The sequence below is a fragment of the Panulirus ornatus genome, chromosome 9 (assembly GCF_036320965.1).
Source record: "Panulirus ornatus isolate Po-2019 chromosome 9, ASM3632096v1, whole genome shotgun sequence".
Taxonomy (NCBI): domain Eukaryota; kingdom Metazoa; phylum Arthropoda; class Malacostraca; order Decapoda; family Palinuridae; genus Panulirus; species Panulirus ornatus.
Window position 1 is genome coordinate 57,668,024 of NC_092232.1, and position 17,503 is coordinate 57,685,526.

The window sequence follows — 17,503 nt, forward strand, 5'->3', positions numbered from 1 at the left end:
AGTGAACTTATATAGATTCCTTTTTTAACATTTTGTCTTGTCTATAAGGAACTCATCAGTTCTTCTCCAGTGAAAGCAAAAAATCATCGAGAAATTCATTTGCTTCCTCAATATCAGGATCTTGTGGCTCTGTGTGGGGGACGGGGCTGGTGGGCTGTGTGACTGGCTGTGTCTGGGGAGCGGGGCTGGTGGTCTCTGTGACTGGCTGTGTCTGGGGAGAAGGGATGGTGGTCTCTGTGACTGGCTGTGTCTGGGGAGCGGGGCTGGTGCTCTCTGTGACTTGCTGTGTCTGGGAAGCGGGGCTGGTGGTCTCTGTGACTTGCTGTGTCTGGGAAGCGGGGCTGGTGGTCTCTGTGACTTGCTGTGTCTGGGAAGCGGGGCTGGTGGTCTCTGTGACTTGCTGTGTCTGGAGATCAGGGGAAGTCTTGGGTATAAATTTCAATATACTGTGAGCGATATCGTATCTCAACCGATTCCTCTCGATCTTCTCTTGCACGGCCTTCATGATACGTTTGGGCGGCTTTCTCCATTTTCTTTGCATTTCAGTTGGTGATCCTGCGCCATCGAGCCACATGATACCAGAATAGTATCGTTCCTGTTTCCCAACGGGTCCAATCTTGGTGTCACACATGATGCCGAGTGAACCCAAATGGCGGCCGATGTTTACGTTGGAAGCCACGGGCTCGTTATGTATCTTGCAGTAACTTTCATACCGTTGCTGCAGCTCTTTCCTGCTGATAAGGTACCGCTTCATAGTAATAGTCTTTCCCTTCATTTGAACGAAGGTATTCATGAAACTAACAAAGGAAGCCTTTCCTTTGTAATCCCGTTTGTAGTAACAGAAAGCCATTGAAGACGTGGACTGGGTCAAGCGAAGTTACACAGACTAACAAGATAGTTCTATATTCAATGGTCCTGTATCAGCACTGAACTCGAAATACGTCAGAACGACAATTTCAACCCAGGGCTGGAGGCCCATTTGATGATATTCTCACGTCTTGCTCAACCAAGTAACCTCGGTTAGACCTTGTTTATATTTAAATATAGTAAAGTTAATATAGTGAAGCTTGATGTTTCTATTTATATGTAAGGTGCAATGTAGTTGATATAAGGTTCACCTTCCAGATGGGTTCCTGACATACCAACTTACAGCGACAAAGTATAATAAAAAAAAAAAAAATAATATATATATATATATATATATATATATATATATATATATATATATATATATATATATATATATATATATATATATTATCCCTGGGGATAGGGGAGAAAGAATACTTCCCACGTATTCCCTGCGTGTCGTAGAAGACGACTAAAAGGGAAGGGAGCGGGGGGCTGGAAATCCTCCCCTCTCGTTTTTTTTTTTTTTCTTTTTTTTCCAAAAAAGAAGGAACAGAGAAGGGGGCCAGGTGAGGATATTCCCTCTAAGGCCCAGTCCTCTGTTCTTAACGCTACCTCGCTAACGCGGGAAATGGCGAATAGTTTGAAAAAAAAAAAAAATAGATAAAGGCTACTGATATTGAAAACCAGATAACCATGAGGATATAGTGAAGATAGATTTTCATTAAGATAGAGTTCAGTGCTGTTGAAAGTGGGTTGACTACAAGGATGTAGTGAAGATGGTCTTTGACCAAAAATACGTTTGTGATATTGAAAGTAAGATGATTATGAGGATGTAGTGAAGATGGCTTTTAACAAGATAGAGGTCAATGATATTAAAAATGAGATAATAATACTGATGTAGTCAAGATAGTCTTTGTCTAAGATAAACGTCATTGATGATGAAAACAAGATGACTGTGAAGATGTAGTGAAGATAACCTAAAACCACATAAAAGCCATTGATAGTCAAAATGATTGTGAGGATGTAGTGATGATGGCGTTTGACCCATGATAAACGCCTGTATAGTTGAAAATAACATGATAGTCCAAAATAAAAACTAACAGTCTAATGAGATAATCAATTCAAAAGCAACGGTAAGCAACTAGAAATAAAAGGACCTAGAAAGTCCAACAAGTAACACCTAAACGATAAAAAATAAACAACCAAAAAATTAGATGGAATATTTCATATTTATGTCCATAATTTTGTTTATATATAAATACATATATATATGTGTGTGTATATATATATATATATATATATATATATATATATATATATATATATATATATATATATATATATATCTTTCTTTTCTTTCGTTCATATCATTTGCCATTTCCCGCGTCAGCGAAGTAGGGTTAAGAACAGAGGACTGAGCCTTTGAGGGAATATCCTCACCTGGCCCTCTTCTCTGTTCCTTCTTTTTGAAAATTAAAAAAAAAAAAAGAGAGGGGAGGATCCCCAGCCACCCGCTCCCTCCCCTTTTAGTCGCCTTCTACGACACGCAGGGAATACGTGGAAAGAATTCTTTCTCCCCTATCCCCAGGGATAAGTAATCATCTATTCACCCATATATCCATAGCACCTCATAAAACACATTTCTGCACAAGTAATTAAATAATAAGTAATCAATCCATCATATAACCTCTTTGTCGTATACCCTCCCTATTATCTATAATAAAATAATAAAATCCTAAATACCTGTAAATAAAAGGGAACACTTGAGCTTTCACCTTGGCTTTCTATTGCTCTGGTAATTTTCGTCCCACAAAGGGGCCCCTGAAACCAAAATATGCCTATCTACATAAGAAAAAGGTACAACATTCTTTTTTATTTTTACAAAATCCAGGAGCATTACTTTTTTCCATTACTTTGTAATTAGCTTCAAAATACTTCTTCCCAGTAAAGACAAACTGTAAATGACCAACAGCTTATATGCTGCCAAGAGGCACAAAAAATATTTTGCTCAGGGATAAAATACTATCACTTTAAACTCATTTCCTAAATTCCACTGATCAAACCAAAGGAAGAGCTGCTTGAGGATAAAAAAACACTTCGCTTAGGGATAAAACACGATCACTTTAAACTTATTTCCAAACTTTCATTGATTAAACCAAAGCAAGAGACTGCTTGAAGATGGTAAACACATTGTGGACAGTAGTTTGATTTACCATTTTTTGGTAGTCTAACTGTCTTGTTTGGGCCTGGTTGAAAAGCATGTCTTTGAAGAAGCTTTAGCGAGTTAAGCATAAAGCTGAAGTATAGTTCACAGACATATATTTCTTAAAAGGAGTACAGCTTAGATATTCCCATGTAATTCTGTGTCGGCTTTCAAAAATGTATCAGAGAAAAGGTATGTGTTGCTTTGTAAACAATTCAGAACATACATCACCTATGTACATGACCACAACGGCAACTTGGCACAGATATATTCTCACTCACACAGATGCATAGAGCATGATGGTTGTCTCAACCTCTTCCCTCCTCCTCCCCCAAAATCTCTTCTCTCCAAGCAGGGGTGGGGGGTAGGGGTGGGTTGGGGGGTGGCTGGAGGATAGAAACATCAGTGCAAGTCATGCCTCATGGGAGGGCCAGGTTTCCGCAGTAGGCTGGACGAGGAGTGGGTGTGCTTGAGAGAATCATTATGAGTTTTATATTCCATAACTGTATTGAGAGGAAGGTTAAGAACTCGCTTCAAAGTGTCACGGATTCGTCCTGTTGTTACTGTGTCCTGTGCACTTCGATTCCAGATAGAGATAATGTCCTCCTGAAATCTCACTGATATGACAGCACCACAGATCTCATCTCCAACCATGAACTGTTCACCTAGCATTGCCAATATCATGTTCTCTCAACACCGTGAAGCCAGTCCTTGGCGTAAACGAACAATCCATTTCCCTCCATTCTTATTCCCAACATCTTCTCACATGGGCTTTATTCCATCTTTAAAACTATGTATATCCGAGTGTGAAGTTAGGTCAACAGGAAGGACTAAACGACTATCGTAACCCCAAAACTGTTCCACTGATGCAAATCTTCCAAGTAACCTGAGGTTCTGGTCATAATTTTGTGTTGTAGTCTGCTTTCCTGGTGCTCGACGACTGAACCATATACAATAAGTATACTGCACTCTATGCTCCCCACACTTAACTTCAACTGATGGCAATGGTTTTTCTGTCTCCTTTGAGTCGCGATTTCCACCCTCTTCTTCACCCGAGTCATCATTAGATTTACGAGCATCGTATTTGTTCACCATGGTGGACATGATATAAGAGTTGTCAACTACACAGTACTGTATTTATTTTGTTTTGCTTTGTCGCTGTCTCCCGCGTTAGCGAGGTGGCGCAAAGAAACAGACGAAAGAAATGGCCCAAACCCACCCACATACACATGTATATACATACGCGTCCACACACGCACATATACATGCCTACACATCTCAACGTATACATATATATACACAAACAGACATATACATATATACACATGTACATAATTCATACTGTCTGCCCTTATTCATTCCTGTCGCCACCCCGCCACATATGAATATGACAACCCCCTCCCCCCGCATGTGTGCTAGGTAGCACTGGGAAAAGACAACAAAGGCCACATTCGTTAACACTCAGTCTTTAGCTGTCAGATATAATGCAACGAAACCACAGCTCCCTTTCCACATCAAGGCCCCACAGAACTTTCCATGGTTTACCCCAGACGCTTCACACACCCTGGTTCAATCCATTGACTGTACGTCGAACCCGGTATACCGCATCGTTCTAATTCACTCTATTCCTTACACGCCTTTCACCCTTCTGTATGTTCAGGCCCCGATCACTCAAAATTTTTTTCACTCCGTCTTTCCACCTCCAATTTGGTCTCCCACTTCTAGTCGTTCCCTCCAACTCTGACACATATATCCTCTTTGTCAATCTTTCCTCACTCATTCTCTCCATGTGACCAAACCATTTCAAAACACCCTCTTCTGCTCTCTCAACCACACTCTTTTTACTATCACACATCTCTCTTACCCTTTCATTACTTACTCGATCAAACCACCTAACACACATATTGTCCTGAAACATCTCATTTCCAACAAATCCACCCTCCTTCCGCACAACTCTATCTATAGCCCACGCCTCGCAACCATATAACATTGTTGGAACCACTATTCCTTCAAACATACCCATTTTTGCTTTCCGAGATAACGTTCTCACCATCCACACATTTCTAACGCTCCCAGAACTTTAACCCCCTCCCCCACCCTATGACTCACTTCCGCTTCCAAGGTTCCATCCGCTGCCGAATCCACTCCCAGATATCTAAAACACTTCACTTCCTCCAGTTTTTCTTCATTCAAATGTACCTCCCAACTGACTTTTCCCTCAACCCTACTGTACCTAATAACCTTGCTCTTATTCACATTTACTCCCAGCTTTCTTCTTTCACACATTTTACCAAACTCATTCACCAGTTTCTGCAGTTTCTCACCCGAATCAGCCACCAGCGCTGCATCATCAGCGAACAACAACTAACTCACTTCCCAAGCTCTCTCATCCACAACAGACTTCATACTTGCCTCTCTCTCCAAAACTCTTGCATTCACCTCCCTAACAACCCCGCAGACCGACATTCATTGACAACCAATCACTTTCCTCTTTTCCTACTCGAAGACATGCCTTACATCCTCGATGAAAACTTTCGCTGCTTCTAACAACTTGCCTCCCACACCATATATTCTTAATACCTTCCACAGACCATCACTATCAGCTCTATCATATGCCGTCTCCTGATCCATAAATGCCACATACAAATCCATTTGCTTTTCTGAGTATTTCTCACATACATTTTTCAAAGCATACACCTGATCCACACATCCTCTACCACTTCTGAAACCACACTGCTCTTTCCCAATCTGATGCTCTGTGCATGCCTTCACCCTCTCAATCAATACTCTCCCATATAATCTCCATGAATACTCAACAAACTTATACCTCTGTAATTTGAGAACTCACCTTTATCCCCTTTGCCTTTGAACAATGGCACTATACAAGCATTCCACCAATCCTCAGGCACCTCACCATGAGTCATACATACATTAAATAACCTTACCAACCAGTCAGGCAGGACAGGAGAGAGAAGCTTGGTACAAGAGTCAGGCAGGAGAGGAGATAGAGGCCTGGGACATGAGTCAAGCAGGACAAGAGAGAGAGTTTTGTGACGGGATTCAGGCTGGACAGGAGAGAGACTTGACGCGAGAGTCAGGCTTGACAGGAGAGAGAGGCTTGGGAGGAGAGTTAGGTAAGACAGGTGAGAAAGGCTTGGTACCATATCAAGTAGGTCAGGAGAGAGAGGTTTGGGACCAGAGTCAGGCTGGACAGGAGAGAGAGGCTTGAGAAGAGAGTCAGGTAGGACAGGAGAGAGAGGCTTGGGACGAGAGTCAGGCAGGACAGGAGAGAGAGGCTTGGGACGAGAGTCAGGCAGGACAGGAGAGAGAGGCTTGGGACGAGAGTCAGGCTGGACAGGAGAGAGAGGCTTGGGACGAGAGTCAGGCAGGAGAGGAGAGGTACCACGTCAGTCTCTCGTCCCCTTACACAAGTCATCAAGTCTAGTCTCTCCTTTGCCACTCCAAACCTCCAGCCTGACCCAACAACACTGTGGTCTGCATGATGGAAGCACACATGAAATATTCACAAGAATTTCCTTTTCTACACTTGCCTCCAGAACTTTCTATCATGCTTGTAGGTCCAAATGTTGACTACAGGCCTTAGCACAGATACCAGTGAGGTCACCAGCTGGTCAAATGTATTCTGCAAACGCATGATAACAAAGGAAAACATACGGTTACGTACATACATGCACGTATAACCTTAATGGTCAGGTCAAAGGTCAGGCCATCATAATACCTGAAGGTCGCGCCGTCGTGTTCAGCCACACAGATCTTTCAGAGCTTCATGCCTGAGTACGATACCACATTACCAGCTTCCAATATTATACTACCTTTCCCGCCACACCACACAACAGCCTCACCTTAATGTCATGCAACATCAACATTTATATTTGGTCTCTGACGACAACCCCGCCACCACCAGCAGACCCATGCAGGCCCCCATGTCACTTACGTCACTACAGTTTCCAGGCACCACGTGGCATTTTAGTGGCTGTTAATTACCACTCCTCTGACTCAGGCAGCTTTCTTACCTTCCTGTCTCACCCAGACGTTGTCTGCTGGCTCTCACTCCACAAACATACAACCTCTCCTTCCCAGACATAACACATCACAACACCTTACTTCCACCACTTTGATCTTTTTCTTCGTGACAATATATTTCTCTGCGGAGAGCGTTACGCGCTTGCCCTGCCTTTTGACAAAATCTTGTTAGATGAACCCATAAGCCAGAACTCTCTCTCTCTCTCTCTCTCTCTCTCTCTCTCTCTCTCTCTCTCTCTCTCTCTCTCTCTCTCTCTCTCTCTCTCTCTCCCAGCCAGCCACTATGGATGTAGATTGCGTGACTGAGTGAGAGCGATGAAGTTCTTGCCATATGACGGCGAGCCACTCTGCACCCCACCCACACACCCACCCACCCAGTGCATATCAACTTGTCCGTCGGCTGATAGAGAGAGAGAGAGAGAGAGAGAGAGAGAGAGAGAGAGAGAGAGAGAGAGAGAGAGAGAGAGAGAGAGAGAGAGAGAGACAGACAGACAGACAGAGAGAGAGACAGAGAACCTGCCTACGAGTATTTATGATCACAAAAAATACTGAAAACAAAGGCCCCGCCGGGAATCGAACCCGGACCAACTGTTTACGAGACAGATGTGTTAACCACTACACCACGGAGCCACTTGTCAGTGGCGGAAAATTTTCTTATATATTACCAAACGTGATTGAGGACTTAAAGACTCTGGTACAAACATAATGGTTATTGTGATAAATGAATTGTTTATGATAAATATGTATTGTGTTGCATTATAATGGTTGTTCAGAACCAAGATCTTTAAGCTTGAATCCTAAAAGATTAAATATCAAAAAAGTTGTGAAAAACATAACCATATATATAAACAAACCAGAAAACATATTATTTTCCTCTGGGTATCTGAAAAAAAACGAAAAAAGAGCTAGTTTAAGGCAGGAGTATTTCATCTTTTAACAAAATATTTCTCTCAACGTACCTTTTCTTTCGTCATCATTTCTTATGTTTACTATCAAGAATGTCTTTTATCTAACATAAAAATTCTGTATAGGTATTTGATTAATGTTCTCCAACGACGCGTTGTATAACTCTTCGTTAGTGAAGTTCATTTCGTGTAATGGATCATGCATTACAAAGTTGTGTCTATCCACACAAGTGTTACACGTCCCAGGTAAAGATATATTCTAGAGATAGTGTATATCTAACATATATATGTGTTTTATAAATATTTATAAAAAGTTTTCCTGAGGGACAATACCTAAGACTTTCGTATTAAAGTTGATCAGTTGTAAGTGATCAAGCATTACAAAGGTGTGTCCATTACCACAGGTGCTACTGATCCCGGGTAAAGGTATTTCATCATCTTTGTATCTTTAACCTTTCTAGTTATAGATGTTTCATCCCTGATTCCATCCTCACAATGGATGTATGTGGTTTGTGTTGTCTTAACATATCATTAGTCAGTTGAAGTGGAGAACATGCTTCTGAGCCTAGCCACTCTACTCTGTCTTCCACATGCTATTGAAGAGGTGTTACCGGATTCCGCCTATAAGTGTTTACACCGGGAGTAACAAGTTACCTACGGATGGCTTCCTCTTTTATTACTTTTGATGATTTGGAAAATTTGTGCAACATATTTGGTTTCATGATGTTAATAAGATTGTTAGATTCGCATATATTCTTTGTCATTTGATGAACTTTAGCTTGTTAGATTTGACTGTGTCTTGTTGCTATTCAGAAACATTTTCTCTAAAACAAATACTTGATTTCAATTCATAAAGAATATTTTCAAGGAAAACGTCGATGATTTTTCATAAGCATTCATCGCCTCAAAAAAGCAAGTCTATTTTTCACAGTATACTTAATGATCCTTACTAGAGTGTTGAAGAATATAAACTCATAACTTGTTTAAGACCTTCTAAACCTTGTGCTGATGATAACTACATTACTATTCCGTGTGCAGTATGTTTTTGATAAGTAAAACCCGGATAAAAAGCTTGTAATATAAAATTTGATGGTATTATGTTTAGGTTGTTGAAGATATTACCGATTTCTACATGTAAAACATTTATGTTATCTGCAAAATAGAAATCTTTATGTTAGATATGTTAATTCTACCGGTTTCACGTTACATACATTTCTGTATCCTGTGCTCCAGAAAAGCTATAGGACTTTATTCATTATTGTATAAAATAATTTGCTTAAGATCAACGTCCCACGTACTTATTATCAAAATCCAGTAGCAATATATATTTTGCATCCGGATTCTATGACAATGAATGATAGGTTCTCAGACTCAGTAAAGGTGTAATTCTTGTTACCGTAATGTTACCGTAATGCTGTCTAAGGTTCGCTCTTGGTTCTACATTGCTGAACAACGTCAGTGTACAATGGCCAGTGATATTCACCGTAGACATATGTTTACACTGTGTACACATAGCAGGCAAACTACAGTATCATCTTAAGATGTGGAAATAAAACTATCAAGGCAGGAGAAGGATTTAGGTGTCATCATTAGTAGAGATGTAAAGCCAAGACAACAGTGTATTAATGTACGTAATAAGACTAACAGACAACTTGGTGTCATGTGTTAGTAGCAAGAATGAACAGGTAATATTACAGCTATAGTTAGTCACACACCACTTACATTATGACGTACAATATTGATCACTGTATTACAGTATGCATATCATTTCCTTGATACCAGGCATTAGAATCCTTCCAAATGAACACATTAAGATCATGAGAGTTTCTTTCTCTCACAGGTGGCAGGCAGGGTTAGTTATGTAAGAGGTATGTTTACTGATGTAATCTGTAACTTTAGCTGGAATATCATCAACTTCTCAGACCGTTACTGTAATACGTATAAACTTAGGTCAGTACAGCATATTGTCAAAGAACAACACGTCATGAAAAAGTACAACTGTCTCTCCTCCTCTGAACTTTAATTTCTAAGACAAATTTCCTTGTATATAAATAAGGGAAGAGCCAATTGGAGCCACAGTAGATGTAATAACTCATAGATCATTTTCATTCATGGTTGAGACAGGTAAGGATTTTATGACCACACGAGATAAAGAGAAACTGTTACTATGGTTCTCTACTTATGTATTTGGTTAGAGGAAAGAATTATGAGTAGTACATCAGCAGTCGTAACCATTGACGAGTTAAGGGATATCTTTATCACTCATCATGGGCTGCCCTTAATGTGAGTTAGTGATAATGGAAGCCAGTTTACCGGTTATGAATTTGACCAATTTATGCAGAACAATGGGATCGACCAGGTGACTTGTGCACCTTTTCACCCTAGTTATAACGGAATGTCTAAAAGAGCTGTTCAAACATTCAAAAATGAGAGAAAGAAAATGAGAAATGCAGACATCAAAGCAAGGTTGTCTAGGATCTTATGCAGATACAGATGTTGACCACAGTCTGTAACTGGCAGTACCCCGGCAGAGTTGCTAAAGAGTGGAAATCTACAGGGACCCCTTGACCTGCTGAGACCAAACTTGAACAAAATGGTAAAAATTAAACAAAATCAAAAGACATACTATGGTAAGGGCAGACCTTTGAGGGAATTTAGGGTAAATGATGAAGTGTTTGTGGAGAATTATAGAGGTAAAGAGCTCGCTGTGTGCCAAGTGTTGCAGTGGAAGTAATTGGCCACTTGTCATACAAGATAGAAGTGTGTGATAATAAAGCTGTCGGGAGATATATTGATCAAATGAGATATAGAAACGTGCAGGTGTCAGAGCAGGGAGCTCCCAGGGAAGTAATCATACAGGAGTGGGGTGAGGACGGTCTGAGTGACACACAACAGACTACAGGAGAAATGACGTCTGGGCTAATTGTGAGTCAGGAACCTGATCAAACACCTGAAGATCAAGGGGAAGGAAGCGTCAGTTATTCAAGACAAGCGGAGTCTGACATATGCAGGGAGAAGACACCTGGAGGAAGTTCATCCTGGACCAGTGAAGATCAAAACTAGGTCTGGAAGAGTCATATATCGACCTGTCACATTAGATTTGTGGAATAAGATAATGATATGGAGTACAATGTTGTATGCAATACATTGAAAACGAAACAGAAAAAAAAGTTATTTCATTGTGCTTATATAGAATTTCAATTATGTATATTTTCTGTTTGCAGTATCTAAATCATTCTATATTTCTGTAGTACAGGAAGGAGTCAGTAATTGATAATGAACAAGGTACAAATGCTAGTAAACACTTTATTTTGTATATACTATCAGTTTCAAACTGAAGGGGGTAAAGGATGTCATAACTTTATAGGGAATGAATGATTTTTTAAAAGCCCAACTGGGTTCTGTTTACAAAACATAACTGTATAACCGACCGATGTAACTACCAGATGTTTTTCCAGAGTGATGCAATTATTCTTGGACCATTAAGTATTTGATTGGAACTACTCTGACCAATATGCTACGCTAAATATTACACGTATATTACAAGTATATAGTATAGGTCAAGGAGGGGGTTGGTCAAGATCTTTCTTCTCAGCTGATAGTTCACATAGATGAGGAAACAATGACAAGATCCCCACATCTACTTCACGTTTCCAAAGCTGTATTTTCTTCATGAAAATTATGATTACATCATAATGCTCAATGATGTTTACGTTTCTTCCTTGTAACTTTAAAGTGTCCACAAGGTACGCCAGTGAAAGTTGGAACTCTTCGTCTGTGAACATATCGTACAGTTCTTCTTGTTTCTGGCTTTCTAGAAATATCTGCATTTCATCCTCGAGTTCATAGAGCCAACTTAGCATATTTCCTTCCCACGGCCAGCAGAATTCCGTGTGGAGCAGGAGAGCTTTGTGATCAGATCTGTACAAAGAACTGCAAAAGCCTAGAATATAGATAGCTCTTCCTCACACAACTAACATCACTTATCGTCAAATTCAGTGAGCTGCGTAGGTCATCTGGAAGGTATTAGCAGCTAGTGCTTGTCTGTGGATGACGCAGTGAGTCTCAGTTATGACTTGATTCTTTTCTTTGATCAATATTATGAATCCAGAGCGAGGCCCAACCATCACTGGGGCACCGCAGTGCAAACATCCACCAGCTTTACCCACGAAAAATCATTTTCTTGAAAAGAGTCAGAAACTTATTCTAAATCATCGGAGGCCTTTGATGTGGTGTCCAGTGCTTTCGAGAAAGCGCCTCTTCTTTCACTCTTTCTTTATCCTTAAATCAAGTATAAACAAGCAACTGAGAGCATTGTGCAACATCAGTGGTGTCGTAACACTGTAATGCAAAACAGCAGGACGGTTCTATTTTGTCAAAACTTGTTCTTTATGACATCTGCAAGTTCATCAGTGCGATGCTTCATTATGTTAACGGAGAGGAAAATCTTAGATAAATTAATCTGTCTTTCGGCGCCAAACACAATATTTGTAGCACTCACCAAGATGGTATACGACGCACTGAGGGAGGTCAGTCCCCGGGAACGGTCAAGCCAAACTTGATATAATCTTCAATGTTCTTCCTTTTCTTTGTCACACACATTTCTGAAAGGAAATTGACTTCAGAGACACGGAAGAAAATAATCTTTATTCAGGGAAAAAAAGAGTAATAACTCTTATTTAGAGACAAGAAGGGAAATAGACCAAGTCAAGAAAAGAGGGAAATTGATTCTGTTCAAAGACACGGAGGCAAATGCACTCTATTTGGCGAAAGGGAGAATAATGGATTATCTTTAGAGACAAAGAGATGCCTGGACTGTGCCCATAGACAAGAATCCGTTCTGTTCACGATCAAGGAGGGAAATGGTCTCTGCTCAGGCCAAAGGAGGGAAATGGTCTCTGCTGAGGCTAAAGGAGGGAAATGGTCTCCTTTTAAAGATAAAGTGGGATGTCAACACTTTCTAGGAAGAACGAGAGCAATGTAGTGTGTTCAGCAACAAGGACTGGTATTGATTAGGATTAGAGATGAGGGAAAGTGACTCTGTTCAGAGATACAAATGTAGATGCAGTTTGTTCAGAGGCAAGGAAGGATAAAGGGTTGTGTTTATAGTCAATGAAGATAAAGGATTGTTCTCATAGACTAGGAGGAAAATGAACTCTGTTTACAGGGAAAGGCGTATTCAGAGACAAGAAAGAAAACAGACTCCTACCTATTCAGAAACATGGAATATAATGGGTTATTTTCAGAGCCAAGGTGGTAAATTGACTTTGTTCAGAAACAAGGATGGAGACTGGCTCTCATCACATAATAAGGTAAATGGACTTTGTTCATAAACATGGATTAAAGTGAACTCTGTTCAGAAATACAGAGGGGAGTAGACCGTTCATCAAAAAGCAAGAAAATTGATTGTTCAGAGAAAAGATCGGAAATTGACTGTTCAGATACACGGAACAAAATGCACTTCTTTTCAGAGACAAGGAAGATAATGGATTGTTTTCAGACACAGGGAGGGAAATGGACTCTGTTCATTCACAAGATCGATGCAATCTCTTCAGACATAAGGAGGAAAATGGATTCTGCTCAGACACAAGGAGGAAAATGGACTTCTTTTTCAGACAAGGACACAGAGGGAAATGGACTGTGTCCAGACGCAAGGAGGGAAATGACCTATGTTCAGAGACAAGAAGGAAACATGACAATGTTCAGAGTCATGAAGTAAAAGACGCACTTTTCAGACAAACAACATTGATATTGGGTTCTCTGCAGAAACAAGAAATGAAATAGATTCTCTTCATAGACAAGAAATCAGATGCACTCTCTTGTGAGACAAGGAGGAAAATGGCCTAATTTTTCAAGATAATTGGGAAACATAATCTGATCAGAAACTTCAGACTCTTCTCAGAGACATAGAGGGAAATGATCTCTATTCATAGAAAAGGAGGATCATGGATATTTTTTAGAGAAGAGGAAGAAAATGGAGTGTGTTCAGAAAGAAGGATGGCTAGTGATTCTGGTCAGAGACACGGAGGGAAATGTACTGTAGCGACAAAGTGAATCATGGAGGATCTTCAGGTACAGGGAGGAAATTGGACGCTGTTCACAGAAAATAACCTAAATACAATCTGCCCAGTATCAAGGAGGCAAATGGGCTCCGCTCAGGCAAATGAATGAAAATATACTCTATTCTTATATAGTAGAATATAAAAGACTTTCCTCATAAACAATGACAGAGATGAACTCCCAGGAAACAAAGATGGGAATAAACTGTTGAAATACAAGAAGAGGAAAGGACTTACCTTGAGAGAGGAGGAGGAAAATTGTTCAGAGACGTAGAGGAAAAATATTGTCTATTTAGAGACAAGGAGGATAATGAAATGTTTTCAGAGACAAGGAGGGAAAGGAGTTCCATAGATACACAGACTACACAGACCCAAGGTTCAAGCTTGGTGGTCTGGCCTTAAAAGGAAAGAAGTCAGTTCGTAGATACGAAACTAAATGAACACTTAAGAATCAAGGAAGAAAATGAACACTTCAGAATAAAGGAAGTAAATGGACACTCCACAGGAAAAAAAAAAAGGTGGGGAGTTGGAATTGGCTGTTCATATATAAGAAGGTAAGTGAGATATGTTCCTCCACAAGGACAGACATAAACTCTTGTTCAGAAAGGGGTGAAATGGCTCCGTTGAAAGTCAACAGAGAAGGAAGGATTTTGATTCTGATTAGAGTCTTGGTGACAAAGATGATAAAAGGTTGTTTTTAGAGACAAGAACGAAAATGGATTCTTTTCAGAGAGACGAAGGTAAATGCATTCTATTCAGAGACATGGAGGATAAAGGATGGTTTTCGAAGACAAGTAGGGATTTGGACTCCATTCATAGACAATGAGGAAGTGGACAAGAAGAAAAATGGAATATCGTCTGAGACAGCGAGGGAATCGGACTCTGTTTAGTTACACGGAGGGAGATGCACTTCATCCACCCTCTTCTCCTTGTCTCCTCGATTTCTAGCACATAATATCCTAGCTGTCAACTTTTCCTCACTCATTCTCCCCATATGTCCAAATCATTTCAGCAAGCCCTTTTCAACTCTCTCAACCATACTCCTCTATTTACCATACATCTCTCTTATGCTGTTGTTACTTGCTCGATCAACCCTCCTCACAACACCTATTGTCCTCATACATTTTGTTCCCAACACATCCACCCTGTCCTGCACATACCCATGCCTCGAATCCACACACCATCAAACACACTTATTTTCACCCTTCCAAATGACGAATTTATTTTCACGCAGTTCTCAATCCTCCCAGAACCTTTTCTTAGCTCAATCTCACTTCTAACTAACCTGTACCTCTGCATTGCTAAACCTAATTACCTAATTACCTTGCTCCTAGTAACATCTACGCTTAACTTACTCCTTTCACATAATCTCCCAAGTAACTAGGTTACTTGATCCTATCAAATCATGAATTTTTCCCCATTGAGCGTATATTGCTCGACAACATCAGAACCACCCATTACCTTACCCAGTGACAGCAGCACACTGGGATTGCTACCACCTGTATAGACCAAGGTCATCGAAGGTACAAAGCTAAGTATGGTTAAGGGCGAACTGGAGGGAACGCCAGGCACTGAGTACCTTTGGTCACCAGTCCTGGATCCTCAGACAACCTCCAGTGACTCTACCGTCATTAGAAATGATCCGATCCTGTTAGGATGGCGAGACAACCATCACATTAGCTTCAGTAGTGAGAGAAATCTAGAATAATAGTTTTATTTCTCCAGCACAGAAGTAGACAAATAAGGATATGTCTATGCTAATTATGTCTAAATGGTCGGCTTTTCGTTCATGGTCTGTACGAAGGAAACAAACGAGTCTCCAATGCACAGTCCACGAAGTCCCCCCCACCACGAAAAGGTAGCCGACCGTCGGGGGGGAAAATATCTAGCAAAATAATGTCTCTTAATATCAAAGAAAATTCCTTTCATTCTATAAAAACGAGATAAACTGAAGGTTACGTCTCTTAACATCCCTGGACCATGGACATTGCAGGTCTTTCTTCATAAATATTTACATTTATTTGATCCTGTTCAATTATTTCTTGAACGATGTCCACGGCCCTCTCGTCAGACTGGGTGCCCATGTAATCATAAAATAGATTAAGAATGTATTCCCCTTCAATGTCAGGGTGTTTGGCTGTATAATCCATGAACGCCATACAATAATATGTGCACGAGTTGACTGAGTAACCCTGTAGGCAGTAATGCTGGAAGTAAGCAGTTGGTCTTCCAGACCTTAGTACAGCTTCCTGGATACCTTGAGGAATGGCTACTCCTGCAGGATCGAAAACAACAAACTCACCGTCTAGTCCTCTCCAGACAGCTATGGCGTGGCAGCCTTCGTCCTCTCTGTAAGGTAATCCAGGGGCCCACAAGGTATAATCCAGGTTAATGATACACATGATACCTTCCCCAGGGCGAAGAACGAAATCCTCAAACTCAGACAGAGAGAGAAACCTCCATGCTCGGCCAAAGGGACGACTTGTGGCCCGAATGATGTTCATGACATCCACCTCGTCCAGGCACCTCACCCCGTTCAGACGAGGGTAATATTGAGCGATTATCAAGACGTCCATCCCCAATGATGTCTGGAGAAGAAATGACTGACTTCCAAGCCGCAGCGGCCTTATATACCCCATGAACCCGGTCAATCCAGATCAAACTGGATCAAACCAGATACACACACACACACACACACACACACACACACACACACACACACACACACACACACACACATAATGACGGTGCAAATATATAAGGTTAAGAGAAGGAATAACACAAAGGTAAAACTATCTCCCTGTAACACACAAACAGAGACAGACACACAGACAGATAAGATAGACAGAGAATGTGAAAGGAAAGAGTTGAAAGTAAATGTGAATCATAATGAGTTAATGATGTAACTTTCTGTGTTAGTGTCCAGTAATGATGATGCAACAGTGATCTGATACGAGAGTGTACTGTAGTGAAGATGTGACAGTGTTATGATACTAGAGGGTACAGTAGTAAAGATGTGAAAGTCATCTGATGTACCATATACTGTAGTGAAGATGCGGCATGTTCTGATGTTAGAGTGTATAGTAGTGACAATGTGACAAACTTGATGTTAGAGTTTTGTTAGAGTACACAGTAGTGGAGATACGACAGTCTTCTATATTAGAGTGTGTCCAGTAGTGAAGATGTAACATTGTTAAGATGTTTAGTGTATAATACTGACAATGTTACTGTGTCCTGCTGTTAGAGTGTGCAGTAGTGATAATGTGACAGTGTTCTGATGTTAGCGTGTGCGTAGTAATAATATGACAGTGTTCTGATGCTAGCGTGTGCAGTAGTGATGATGTGACAGTTCTGATGTTAGTGTGTGCGTAGTGATAATGCAACAGTGTTCTGATATTAGAGTGTTTAGCACTGACAACGTGACAGAGTTCTGACGTTAG

The 17,503-nt window shown here is 40.6% G+C and overlaps 1 non-coding gene and 1 pseudogene across 1 annotated transcript; both read right to left on the reverse strand.

Moving 5' to 3' along the window:
* Window positions 1-3,457: 3,457 nt before the first annotated feature.
* On the reverse strand, window positions 3,458-4,160 carry LOC139750134 (eukaryotic translation initiation factor 4E type 2 pseudogene; annotated as a pseudogene).
* Window positions 4,161-7,657: 3,497 nt separating this feature from the next.
* Window positions 7,658-7,729, reverse strand: TRNAT-CGU (transfer RNA threonine (anticodon CGU)). The gene has a single exon. It is a non-coding gene; the product is annotated as a tRNA-Thr (tRNA).
* Between the last annotated feature and the right edge of the window lie 9,774 nt (window positions 7,730-17,503).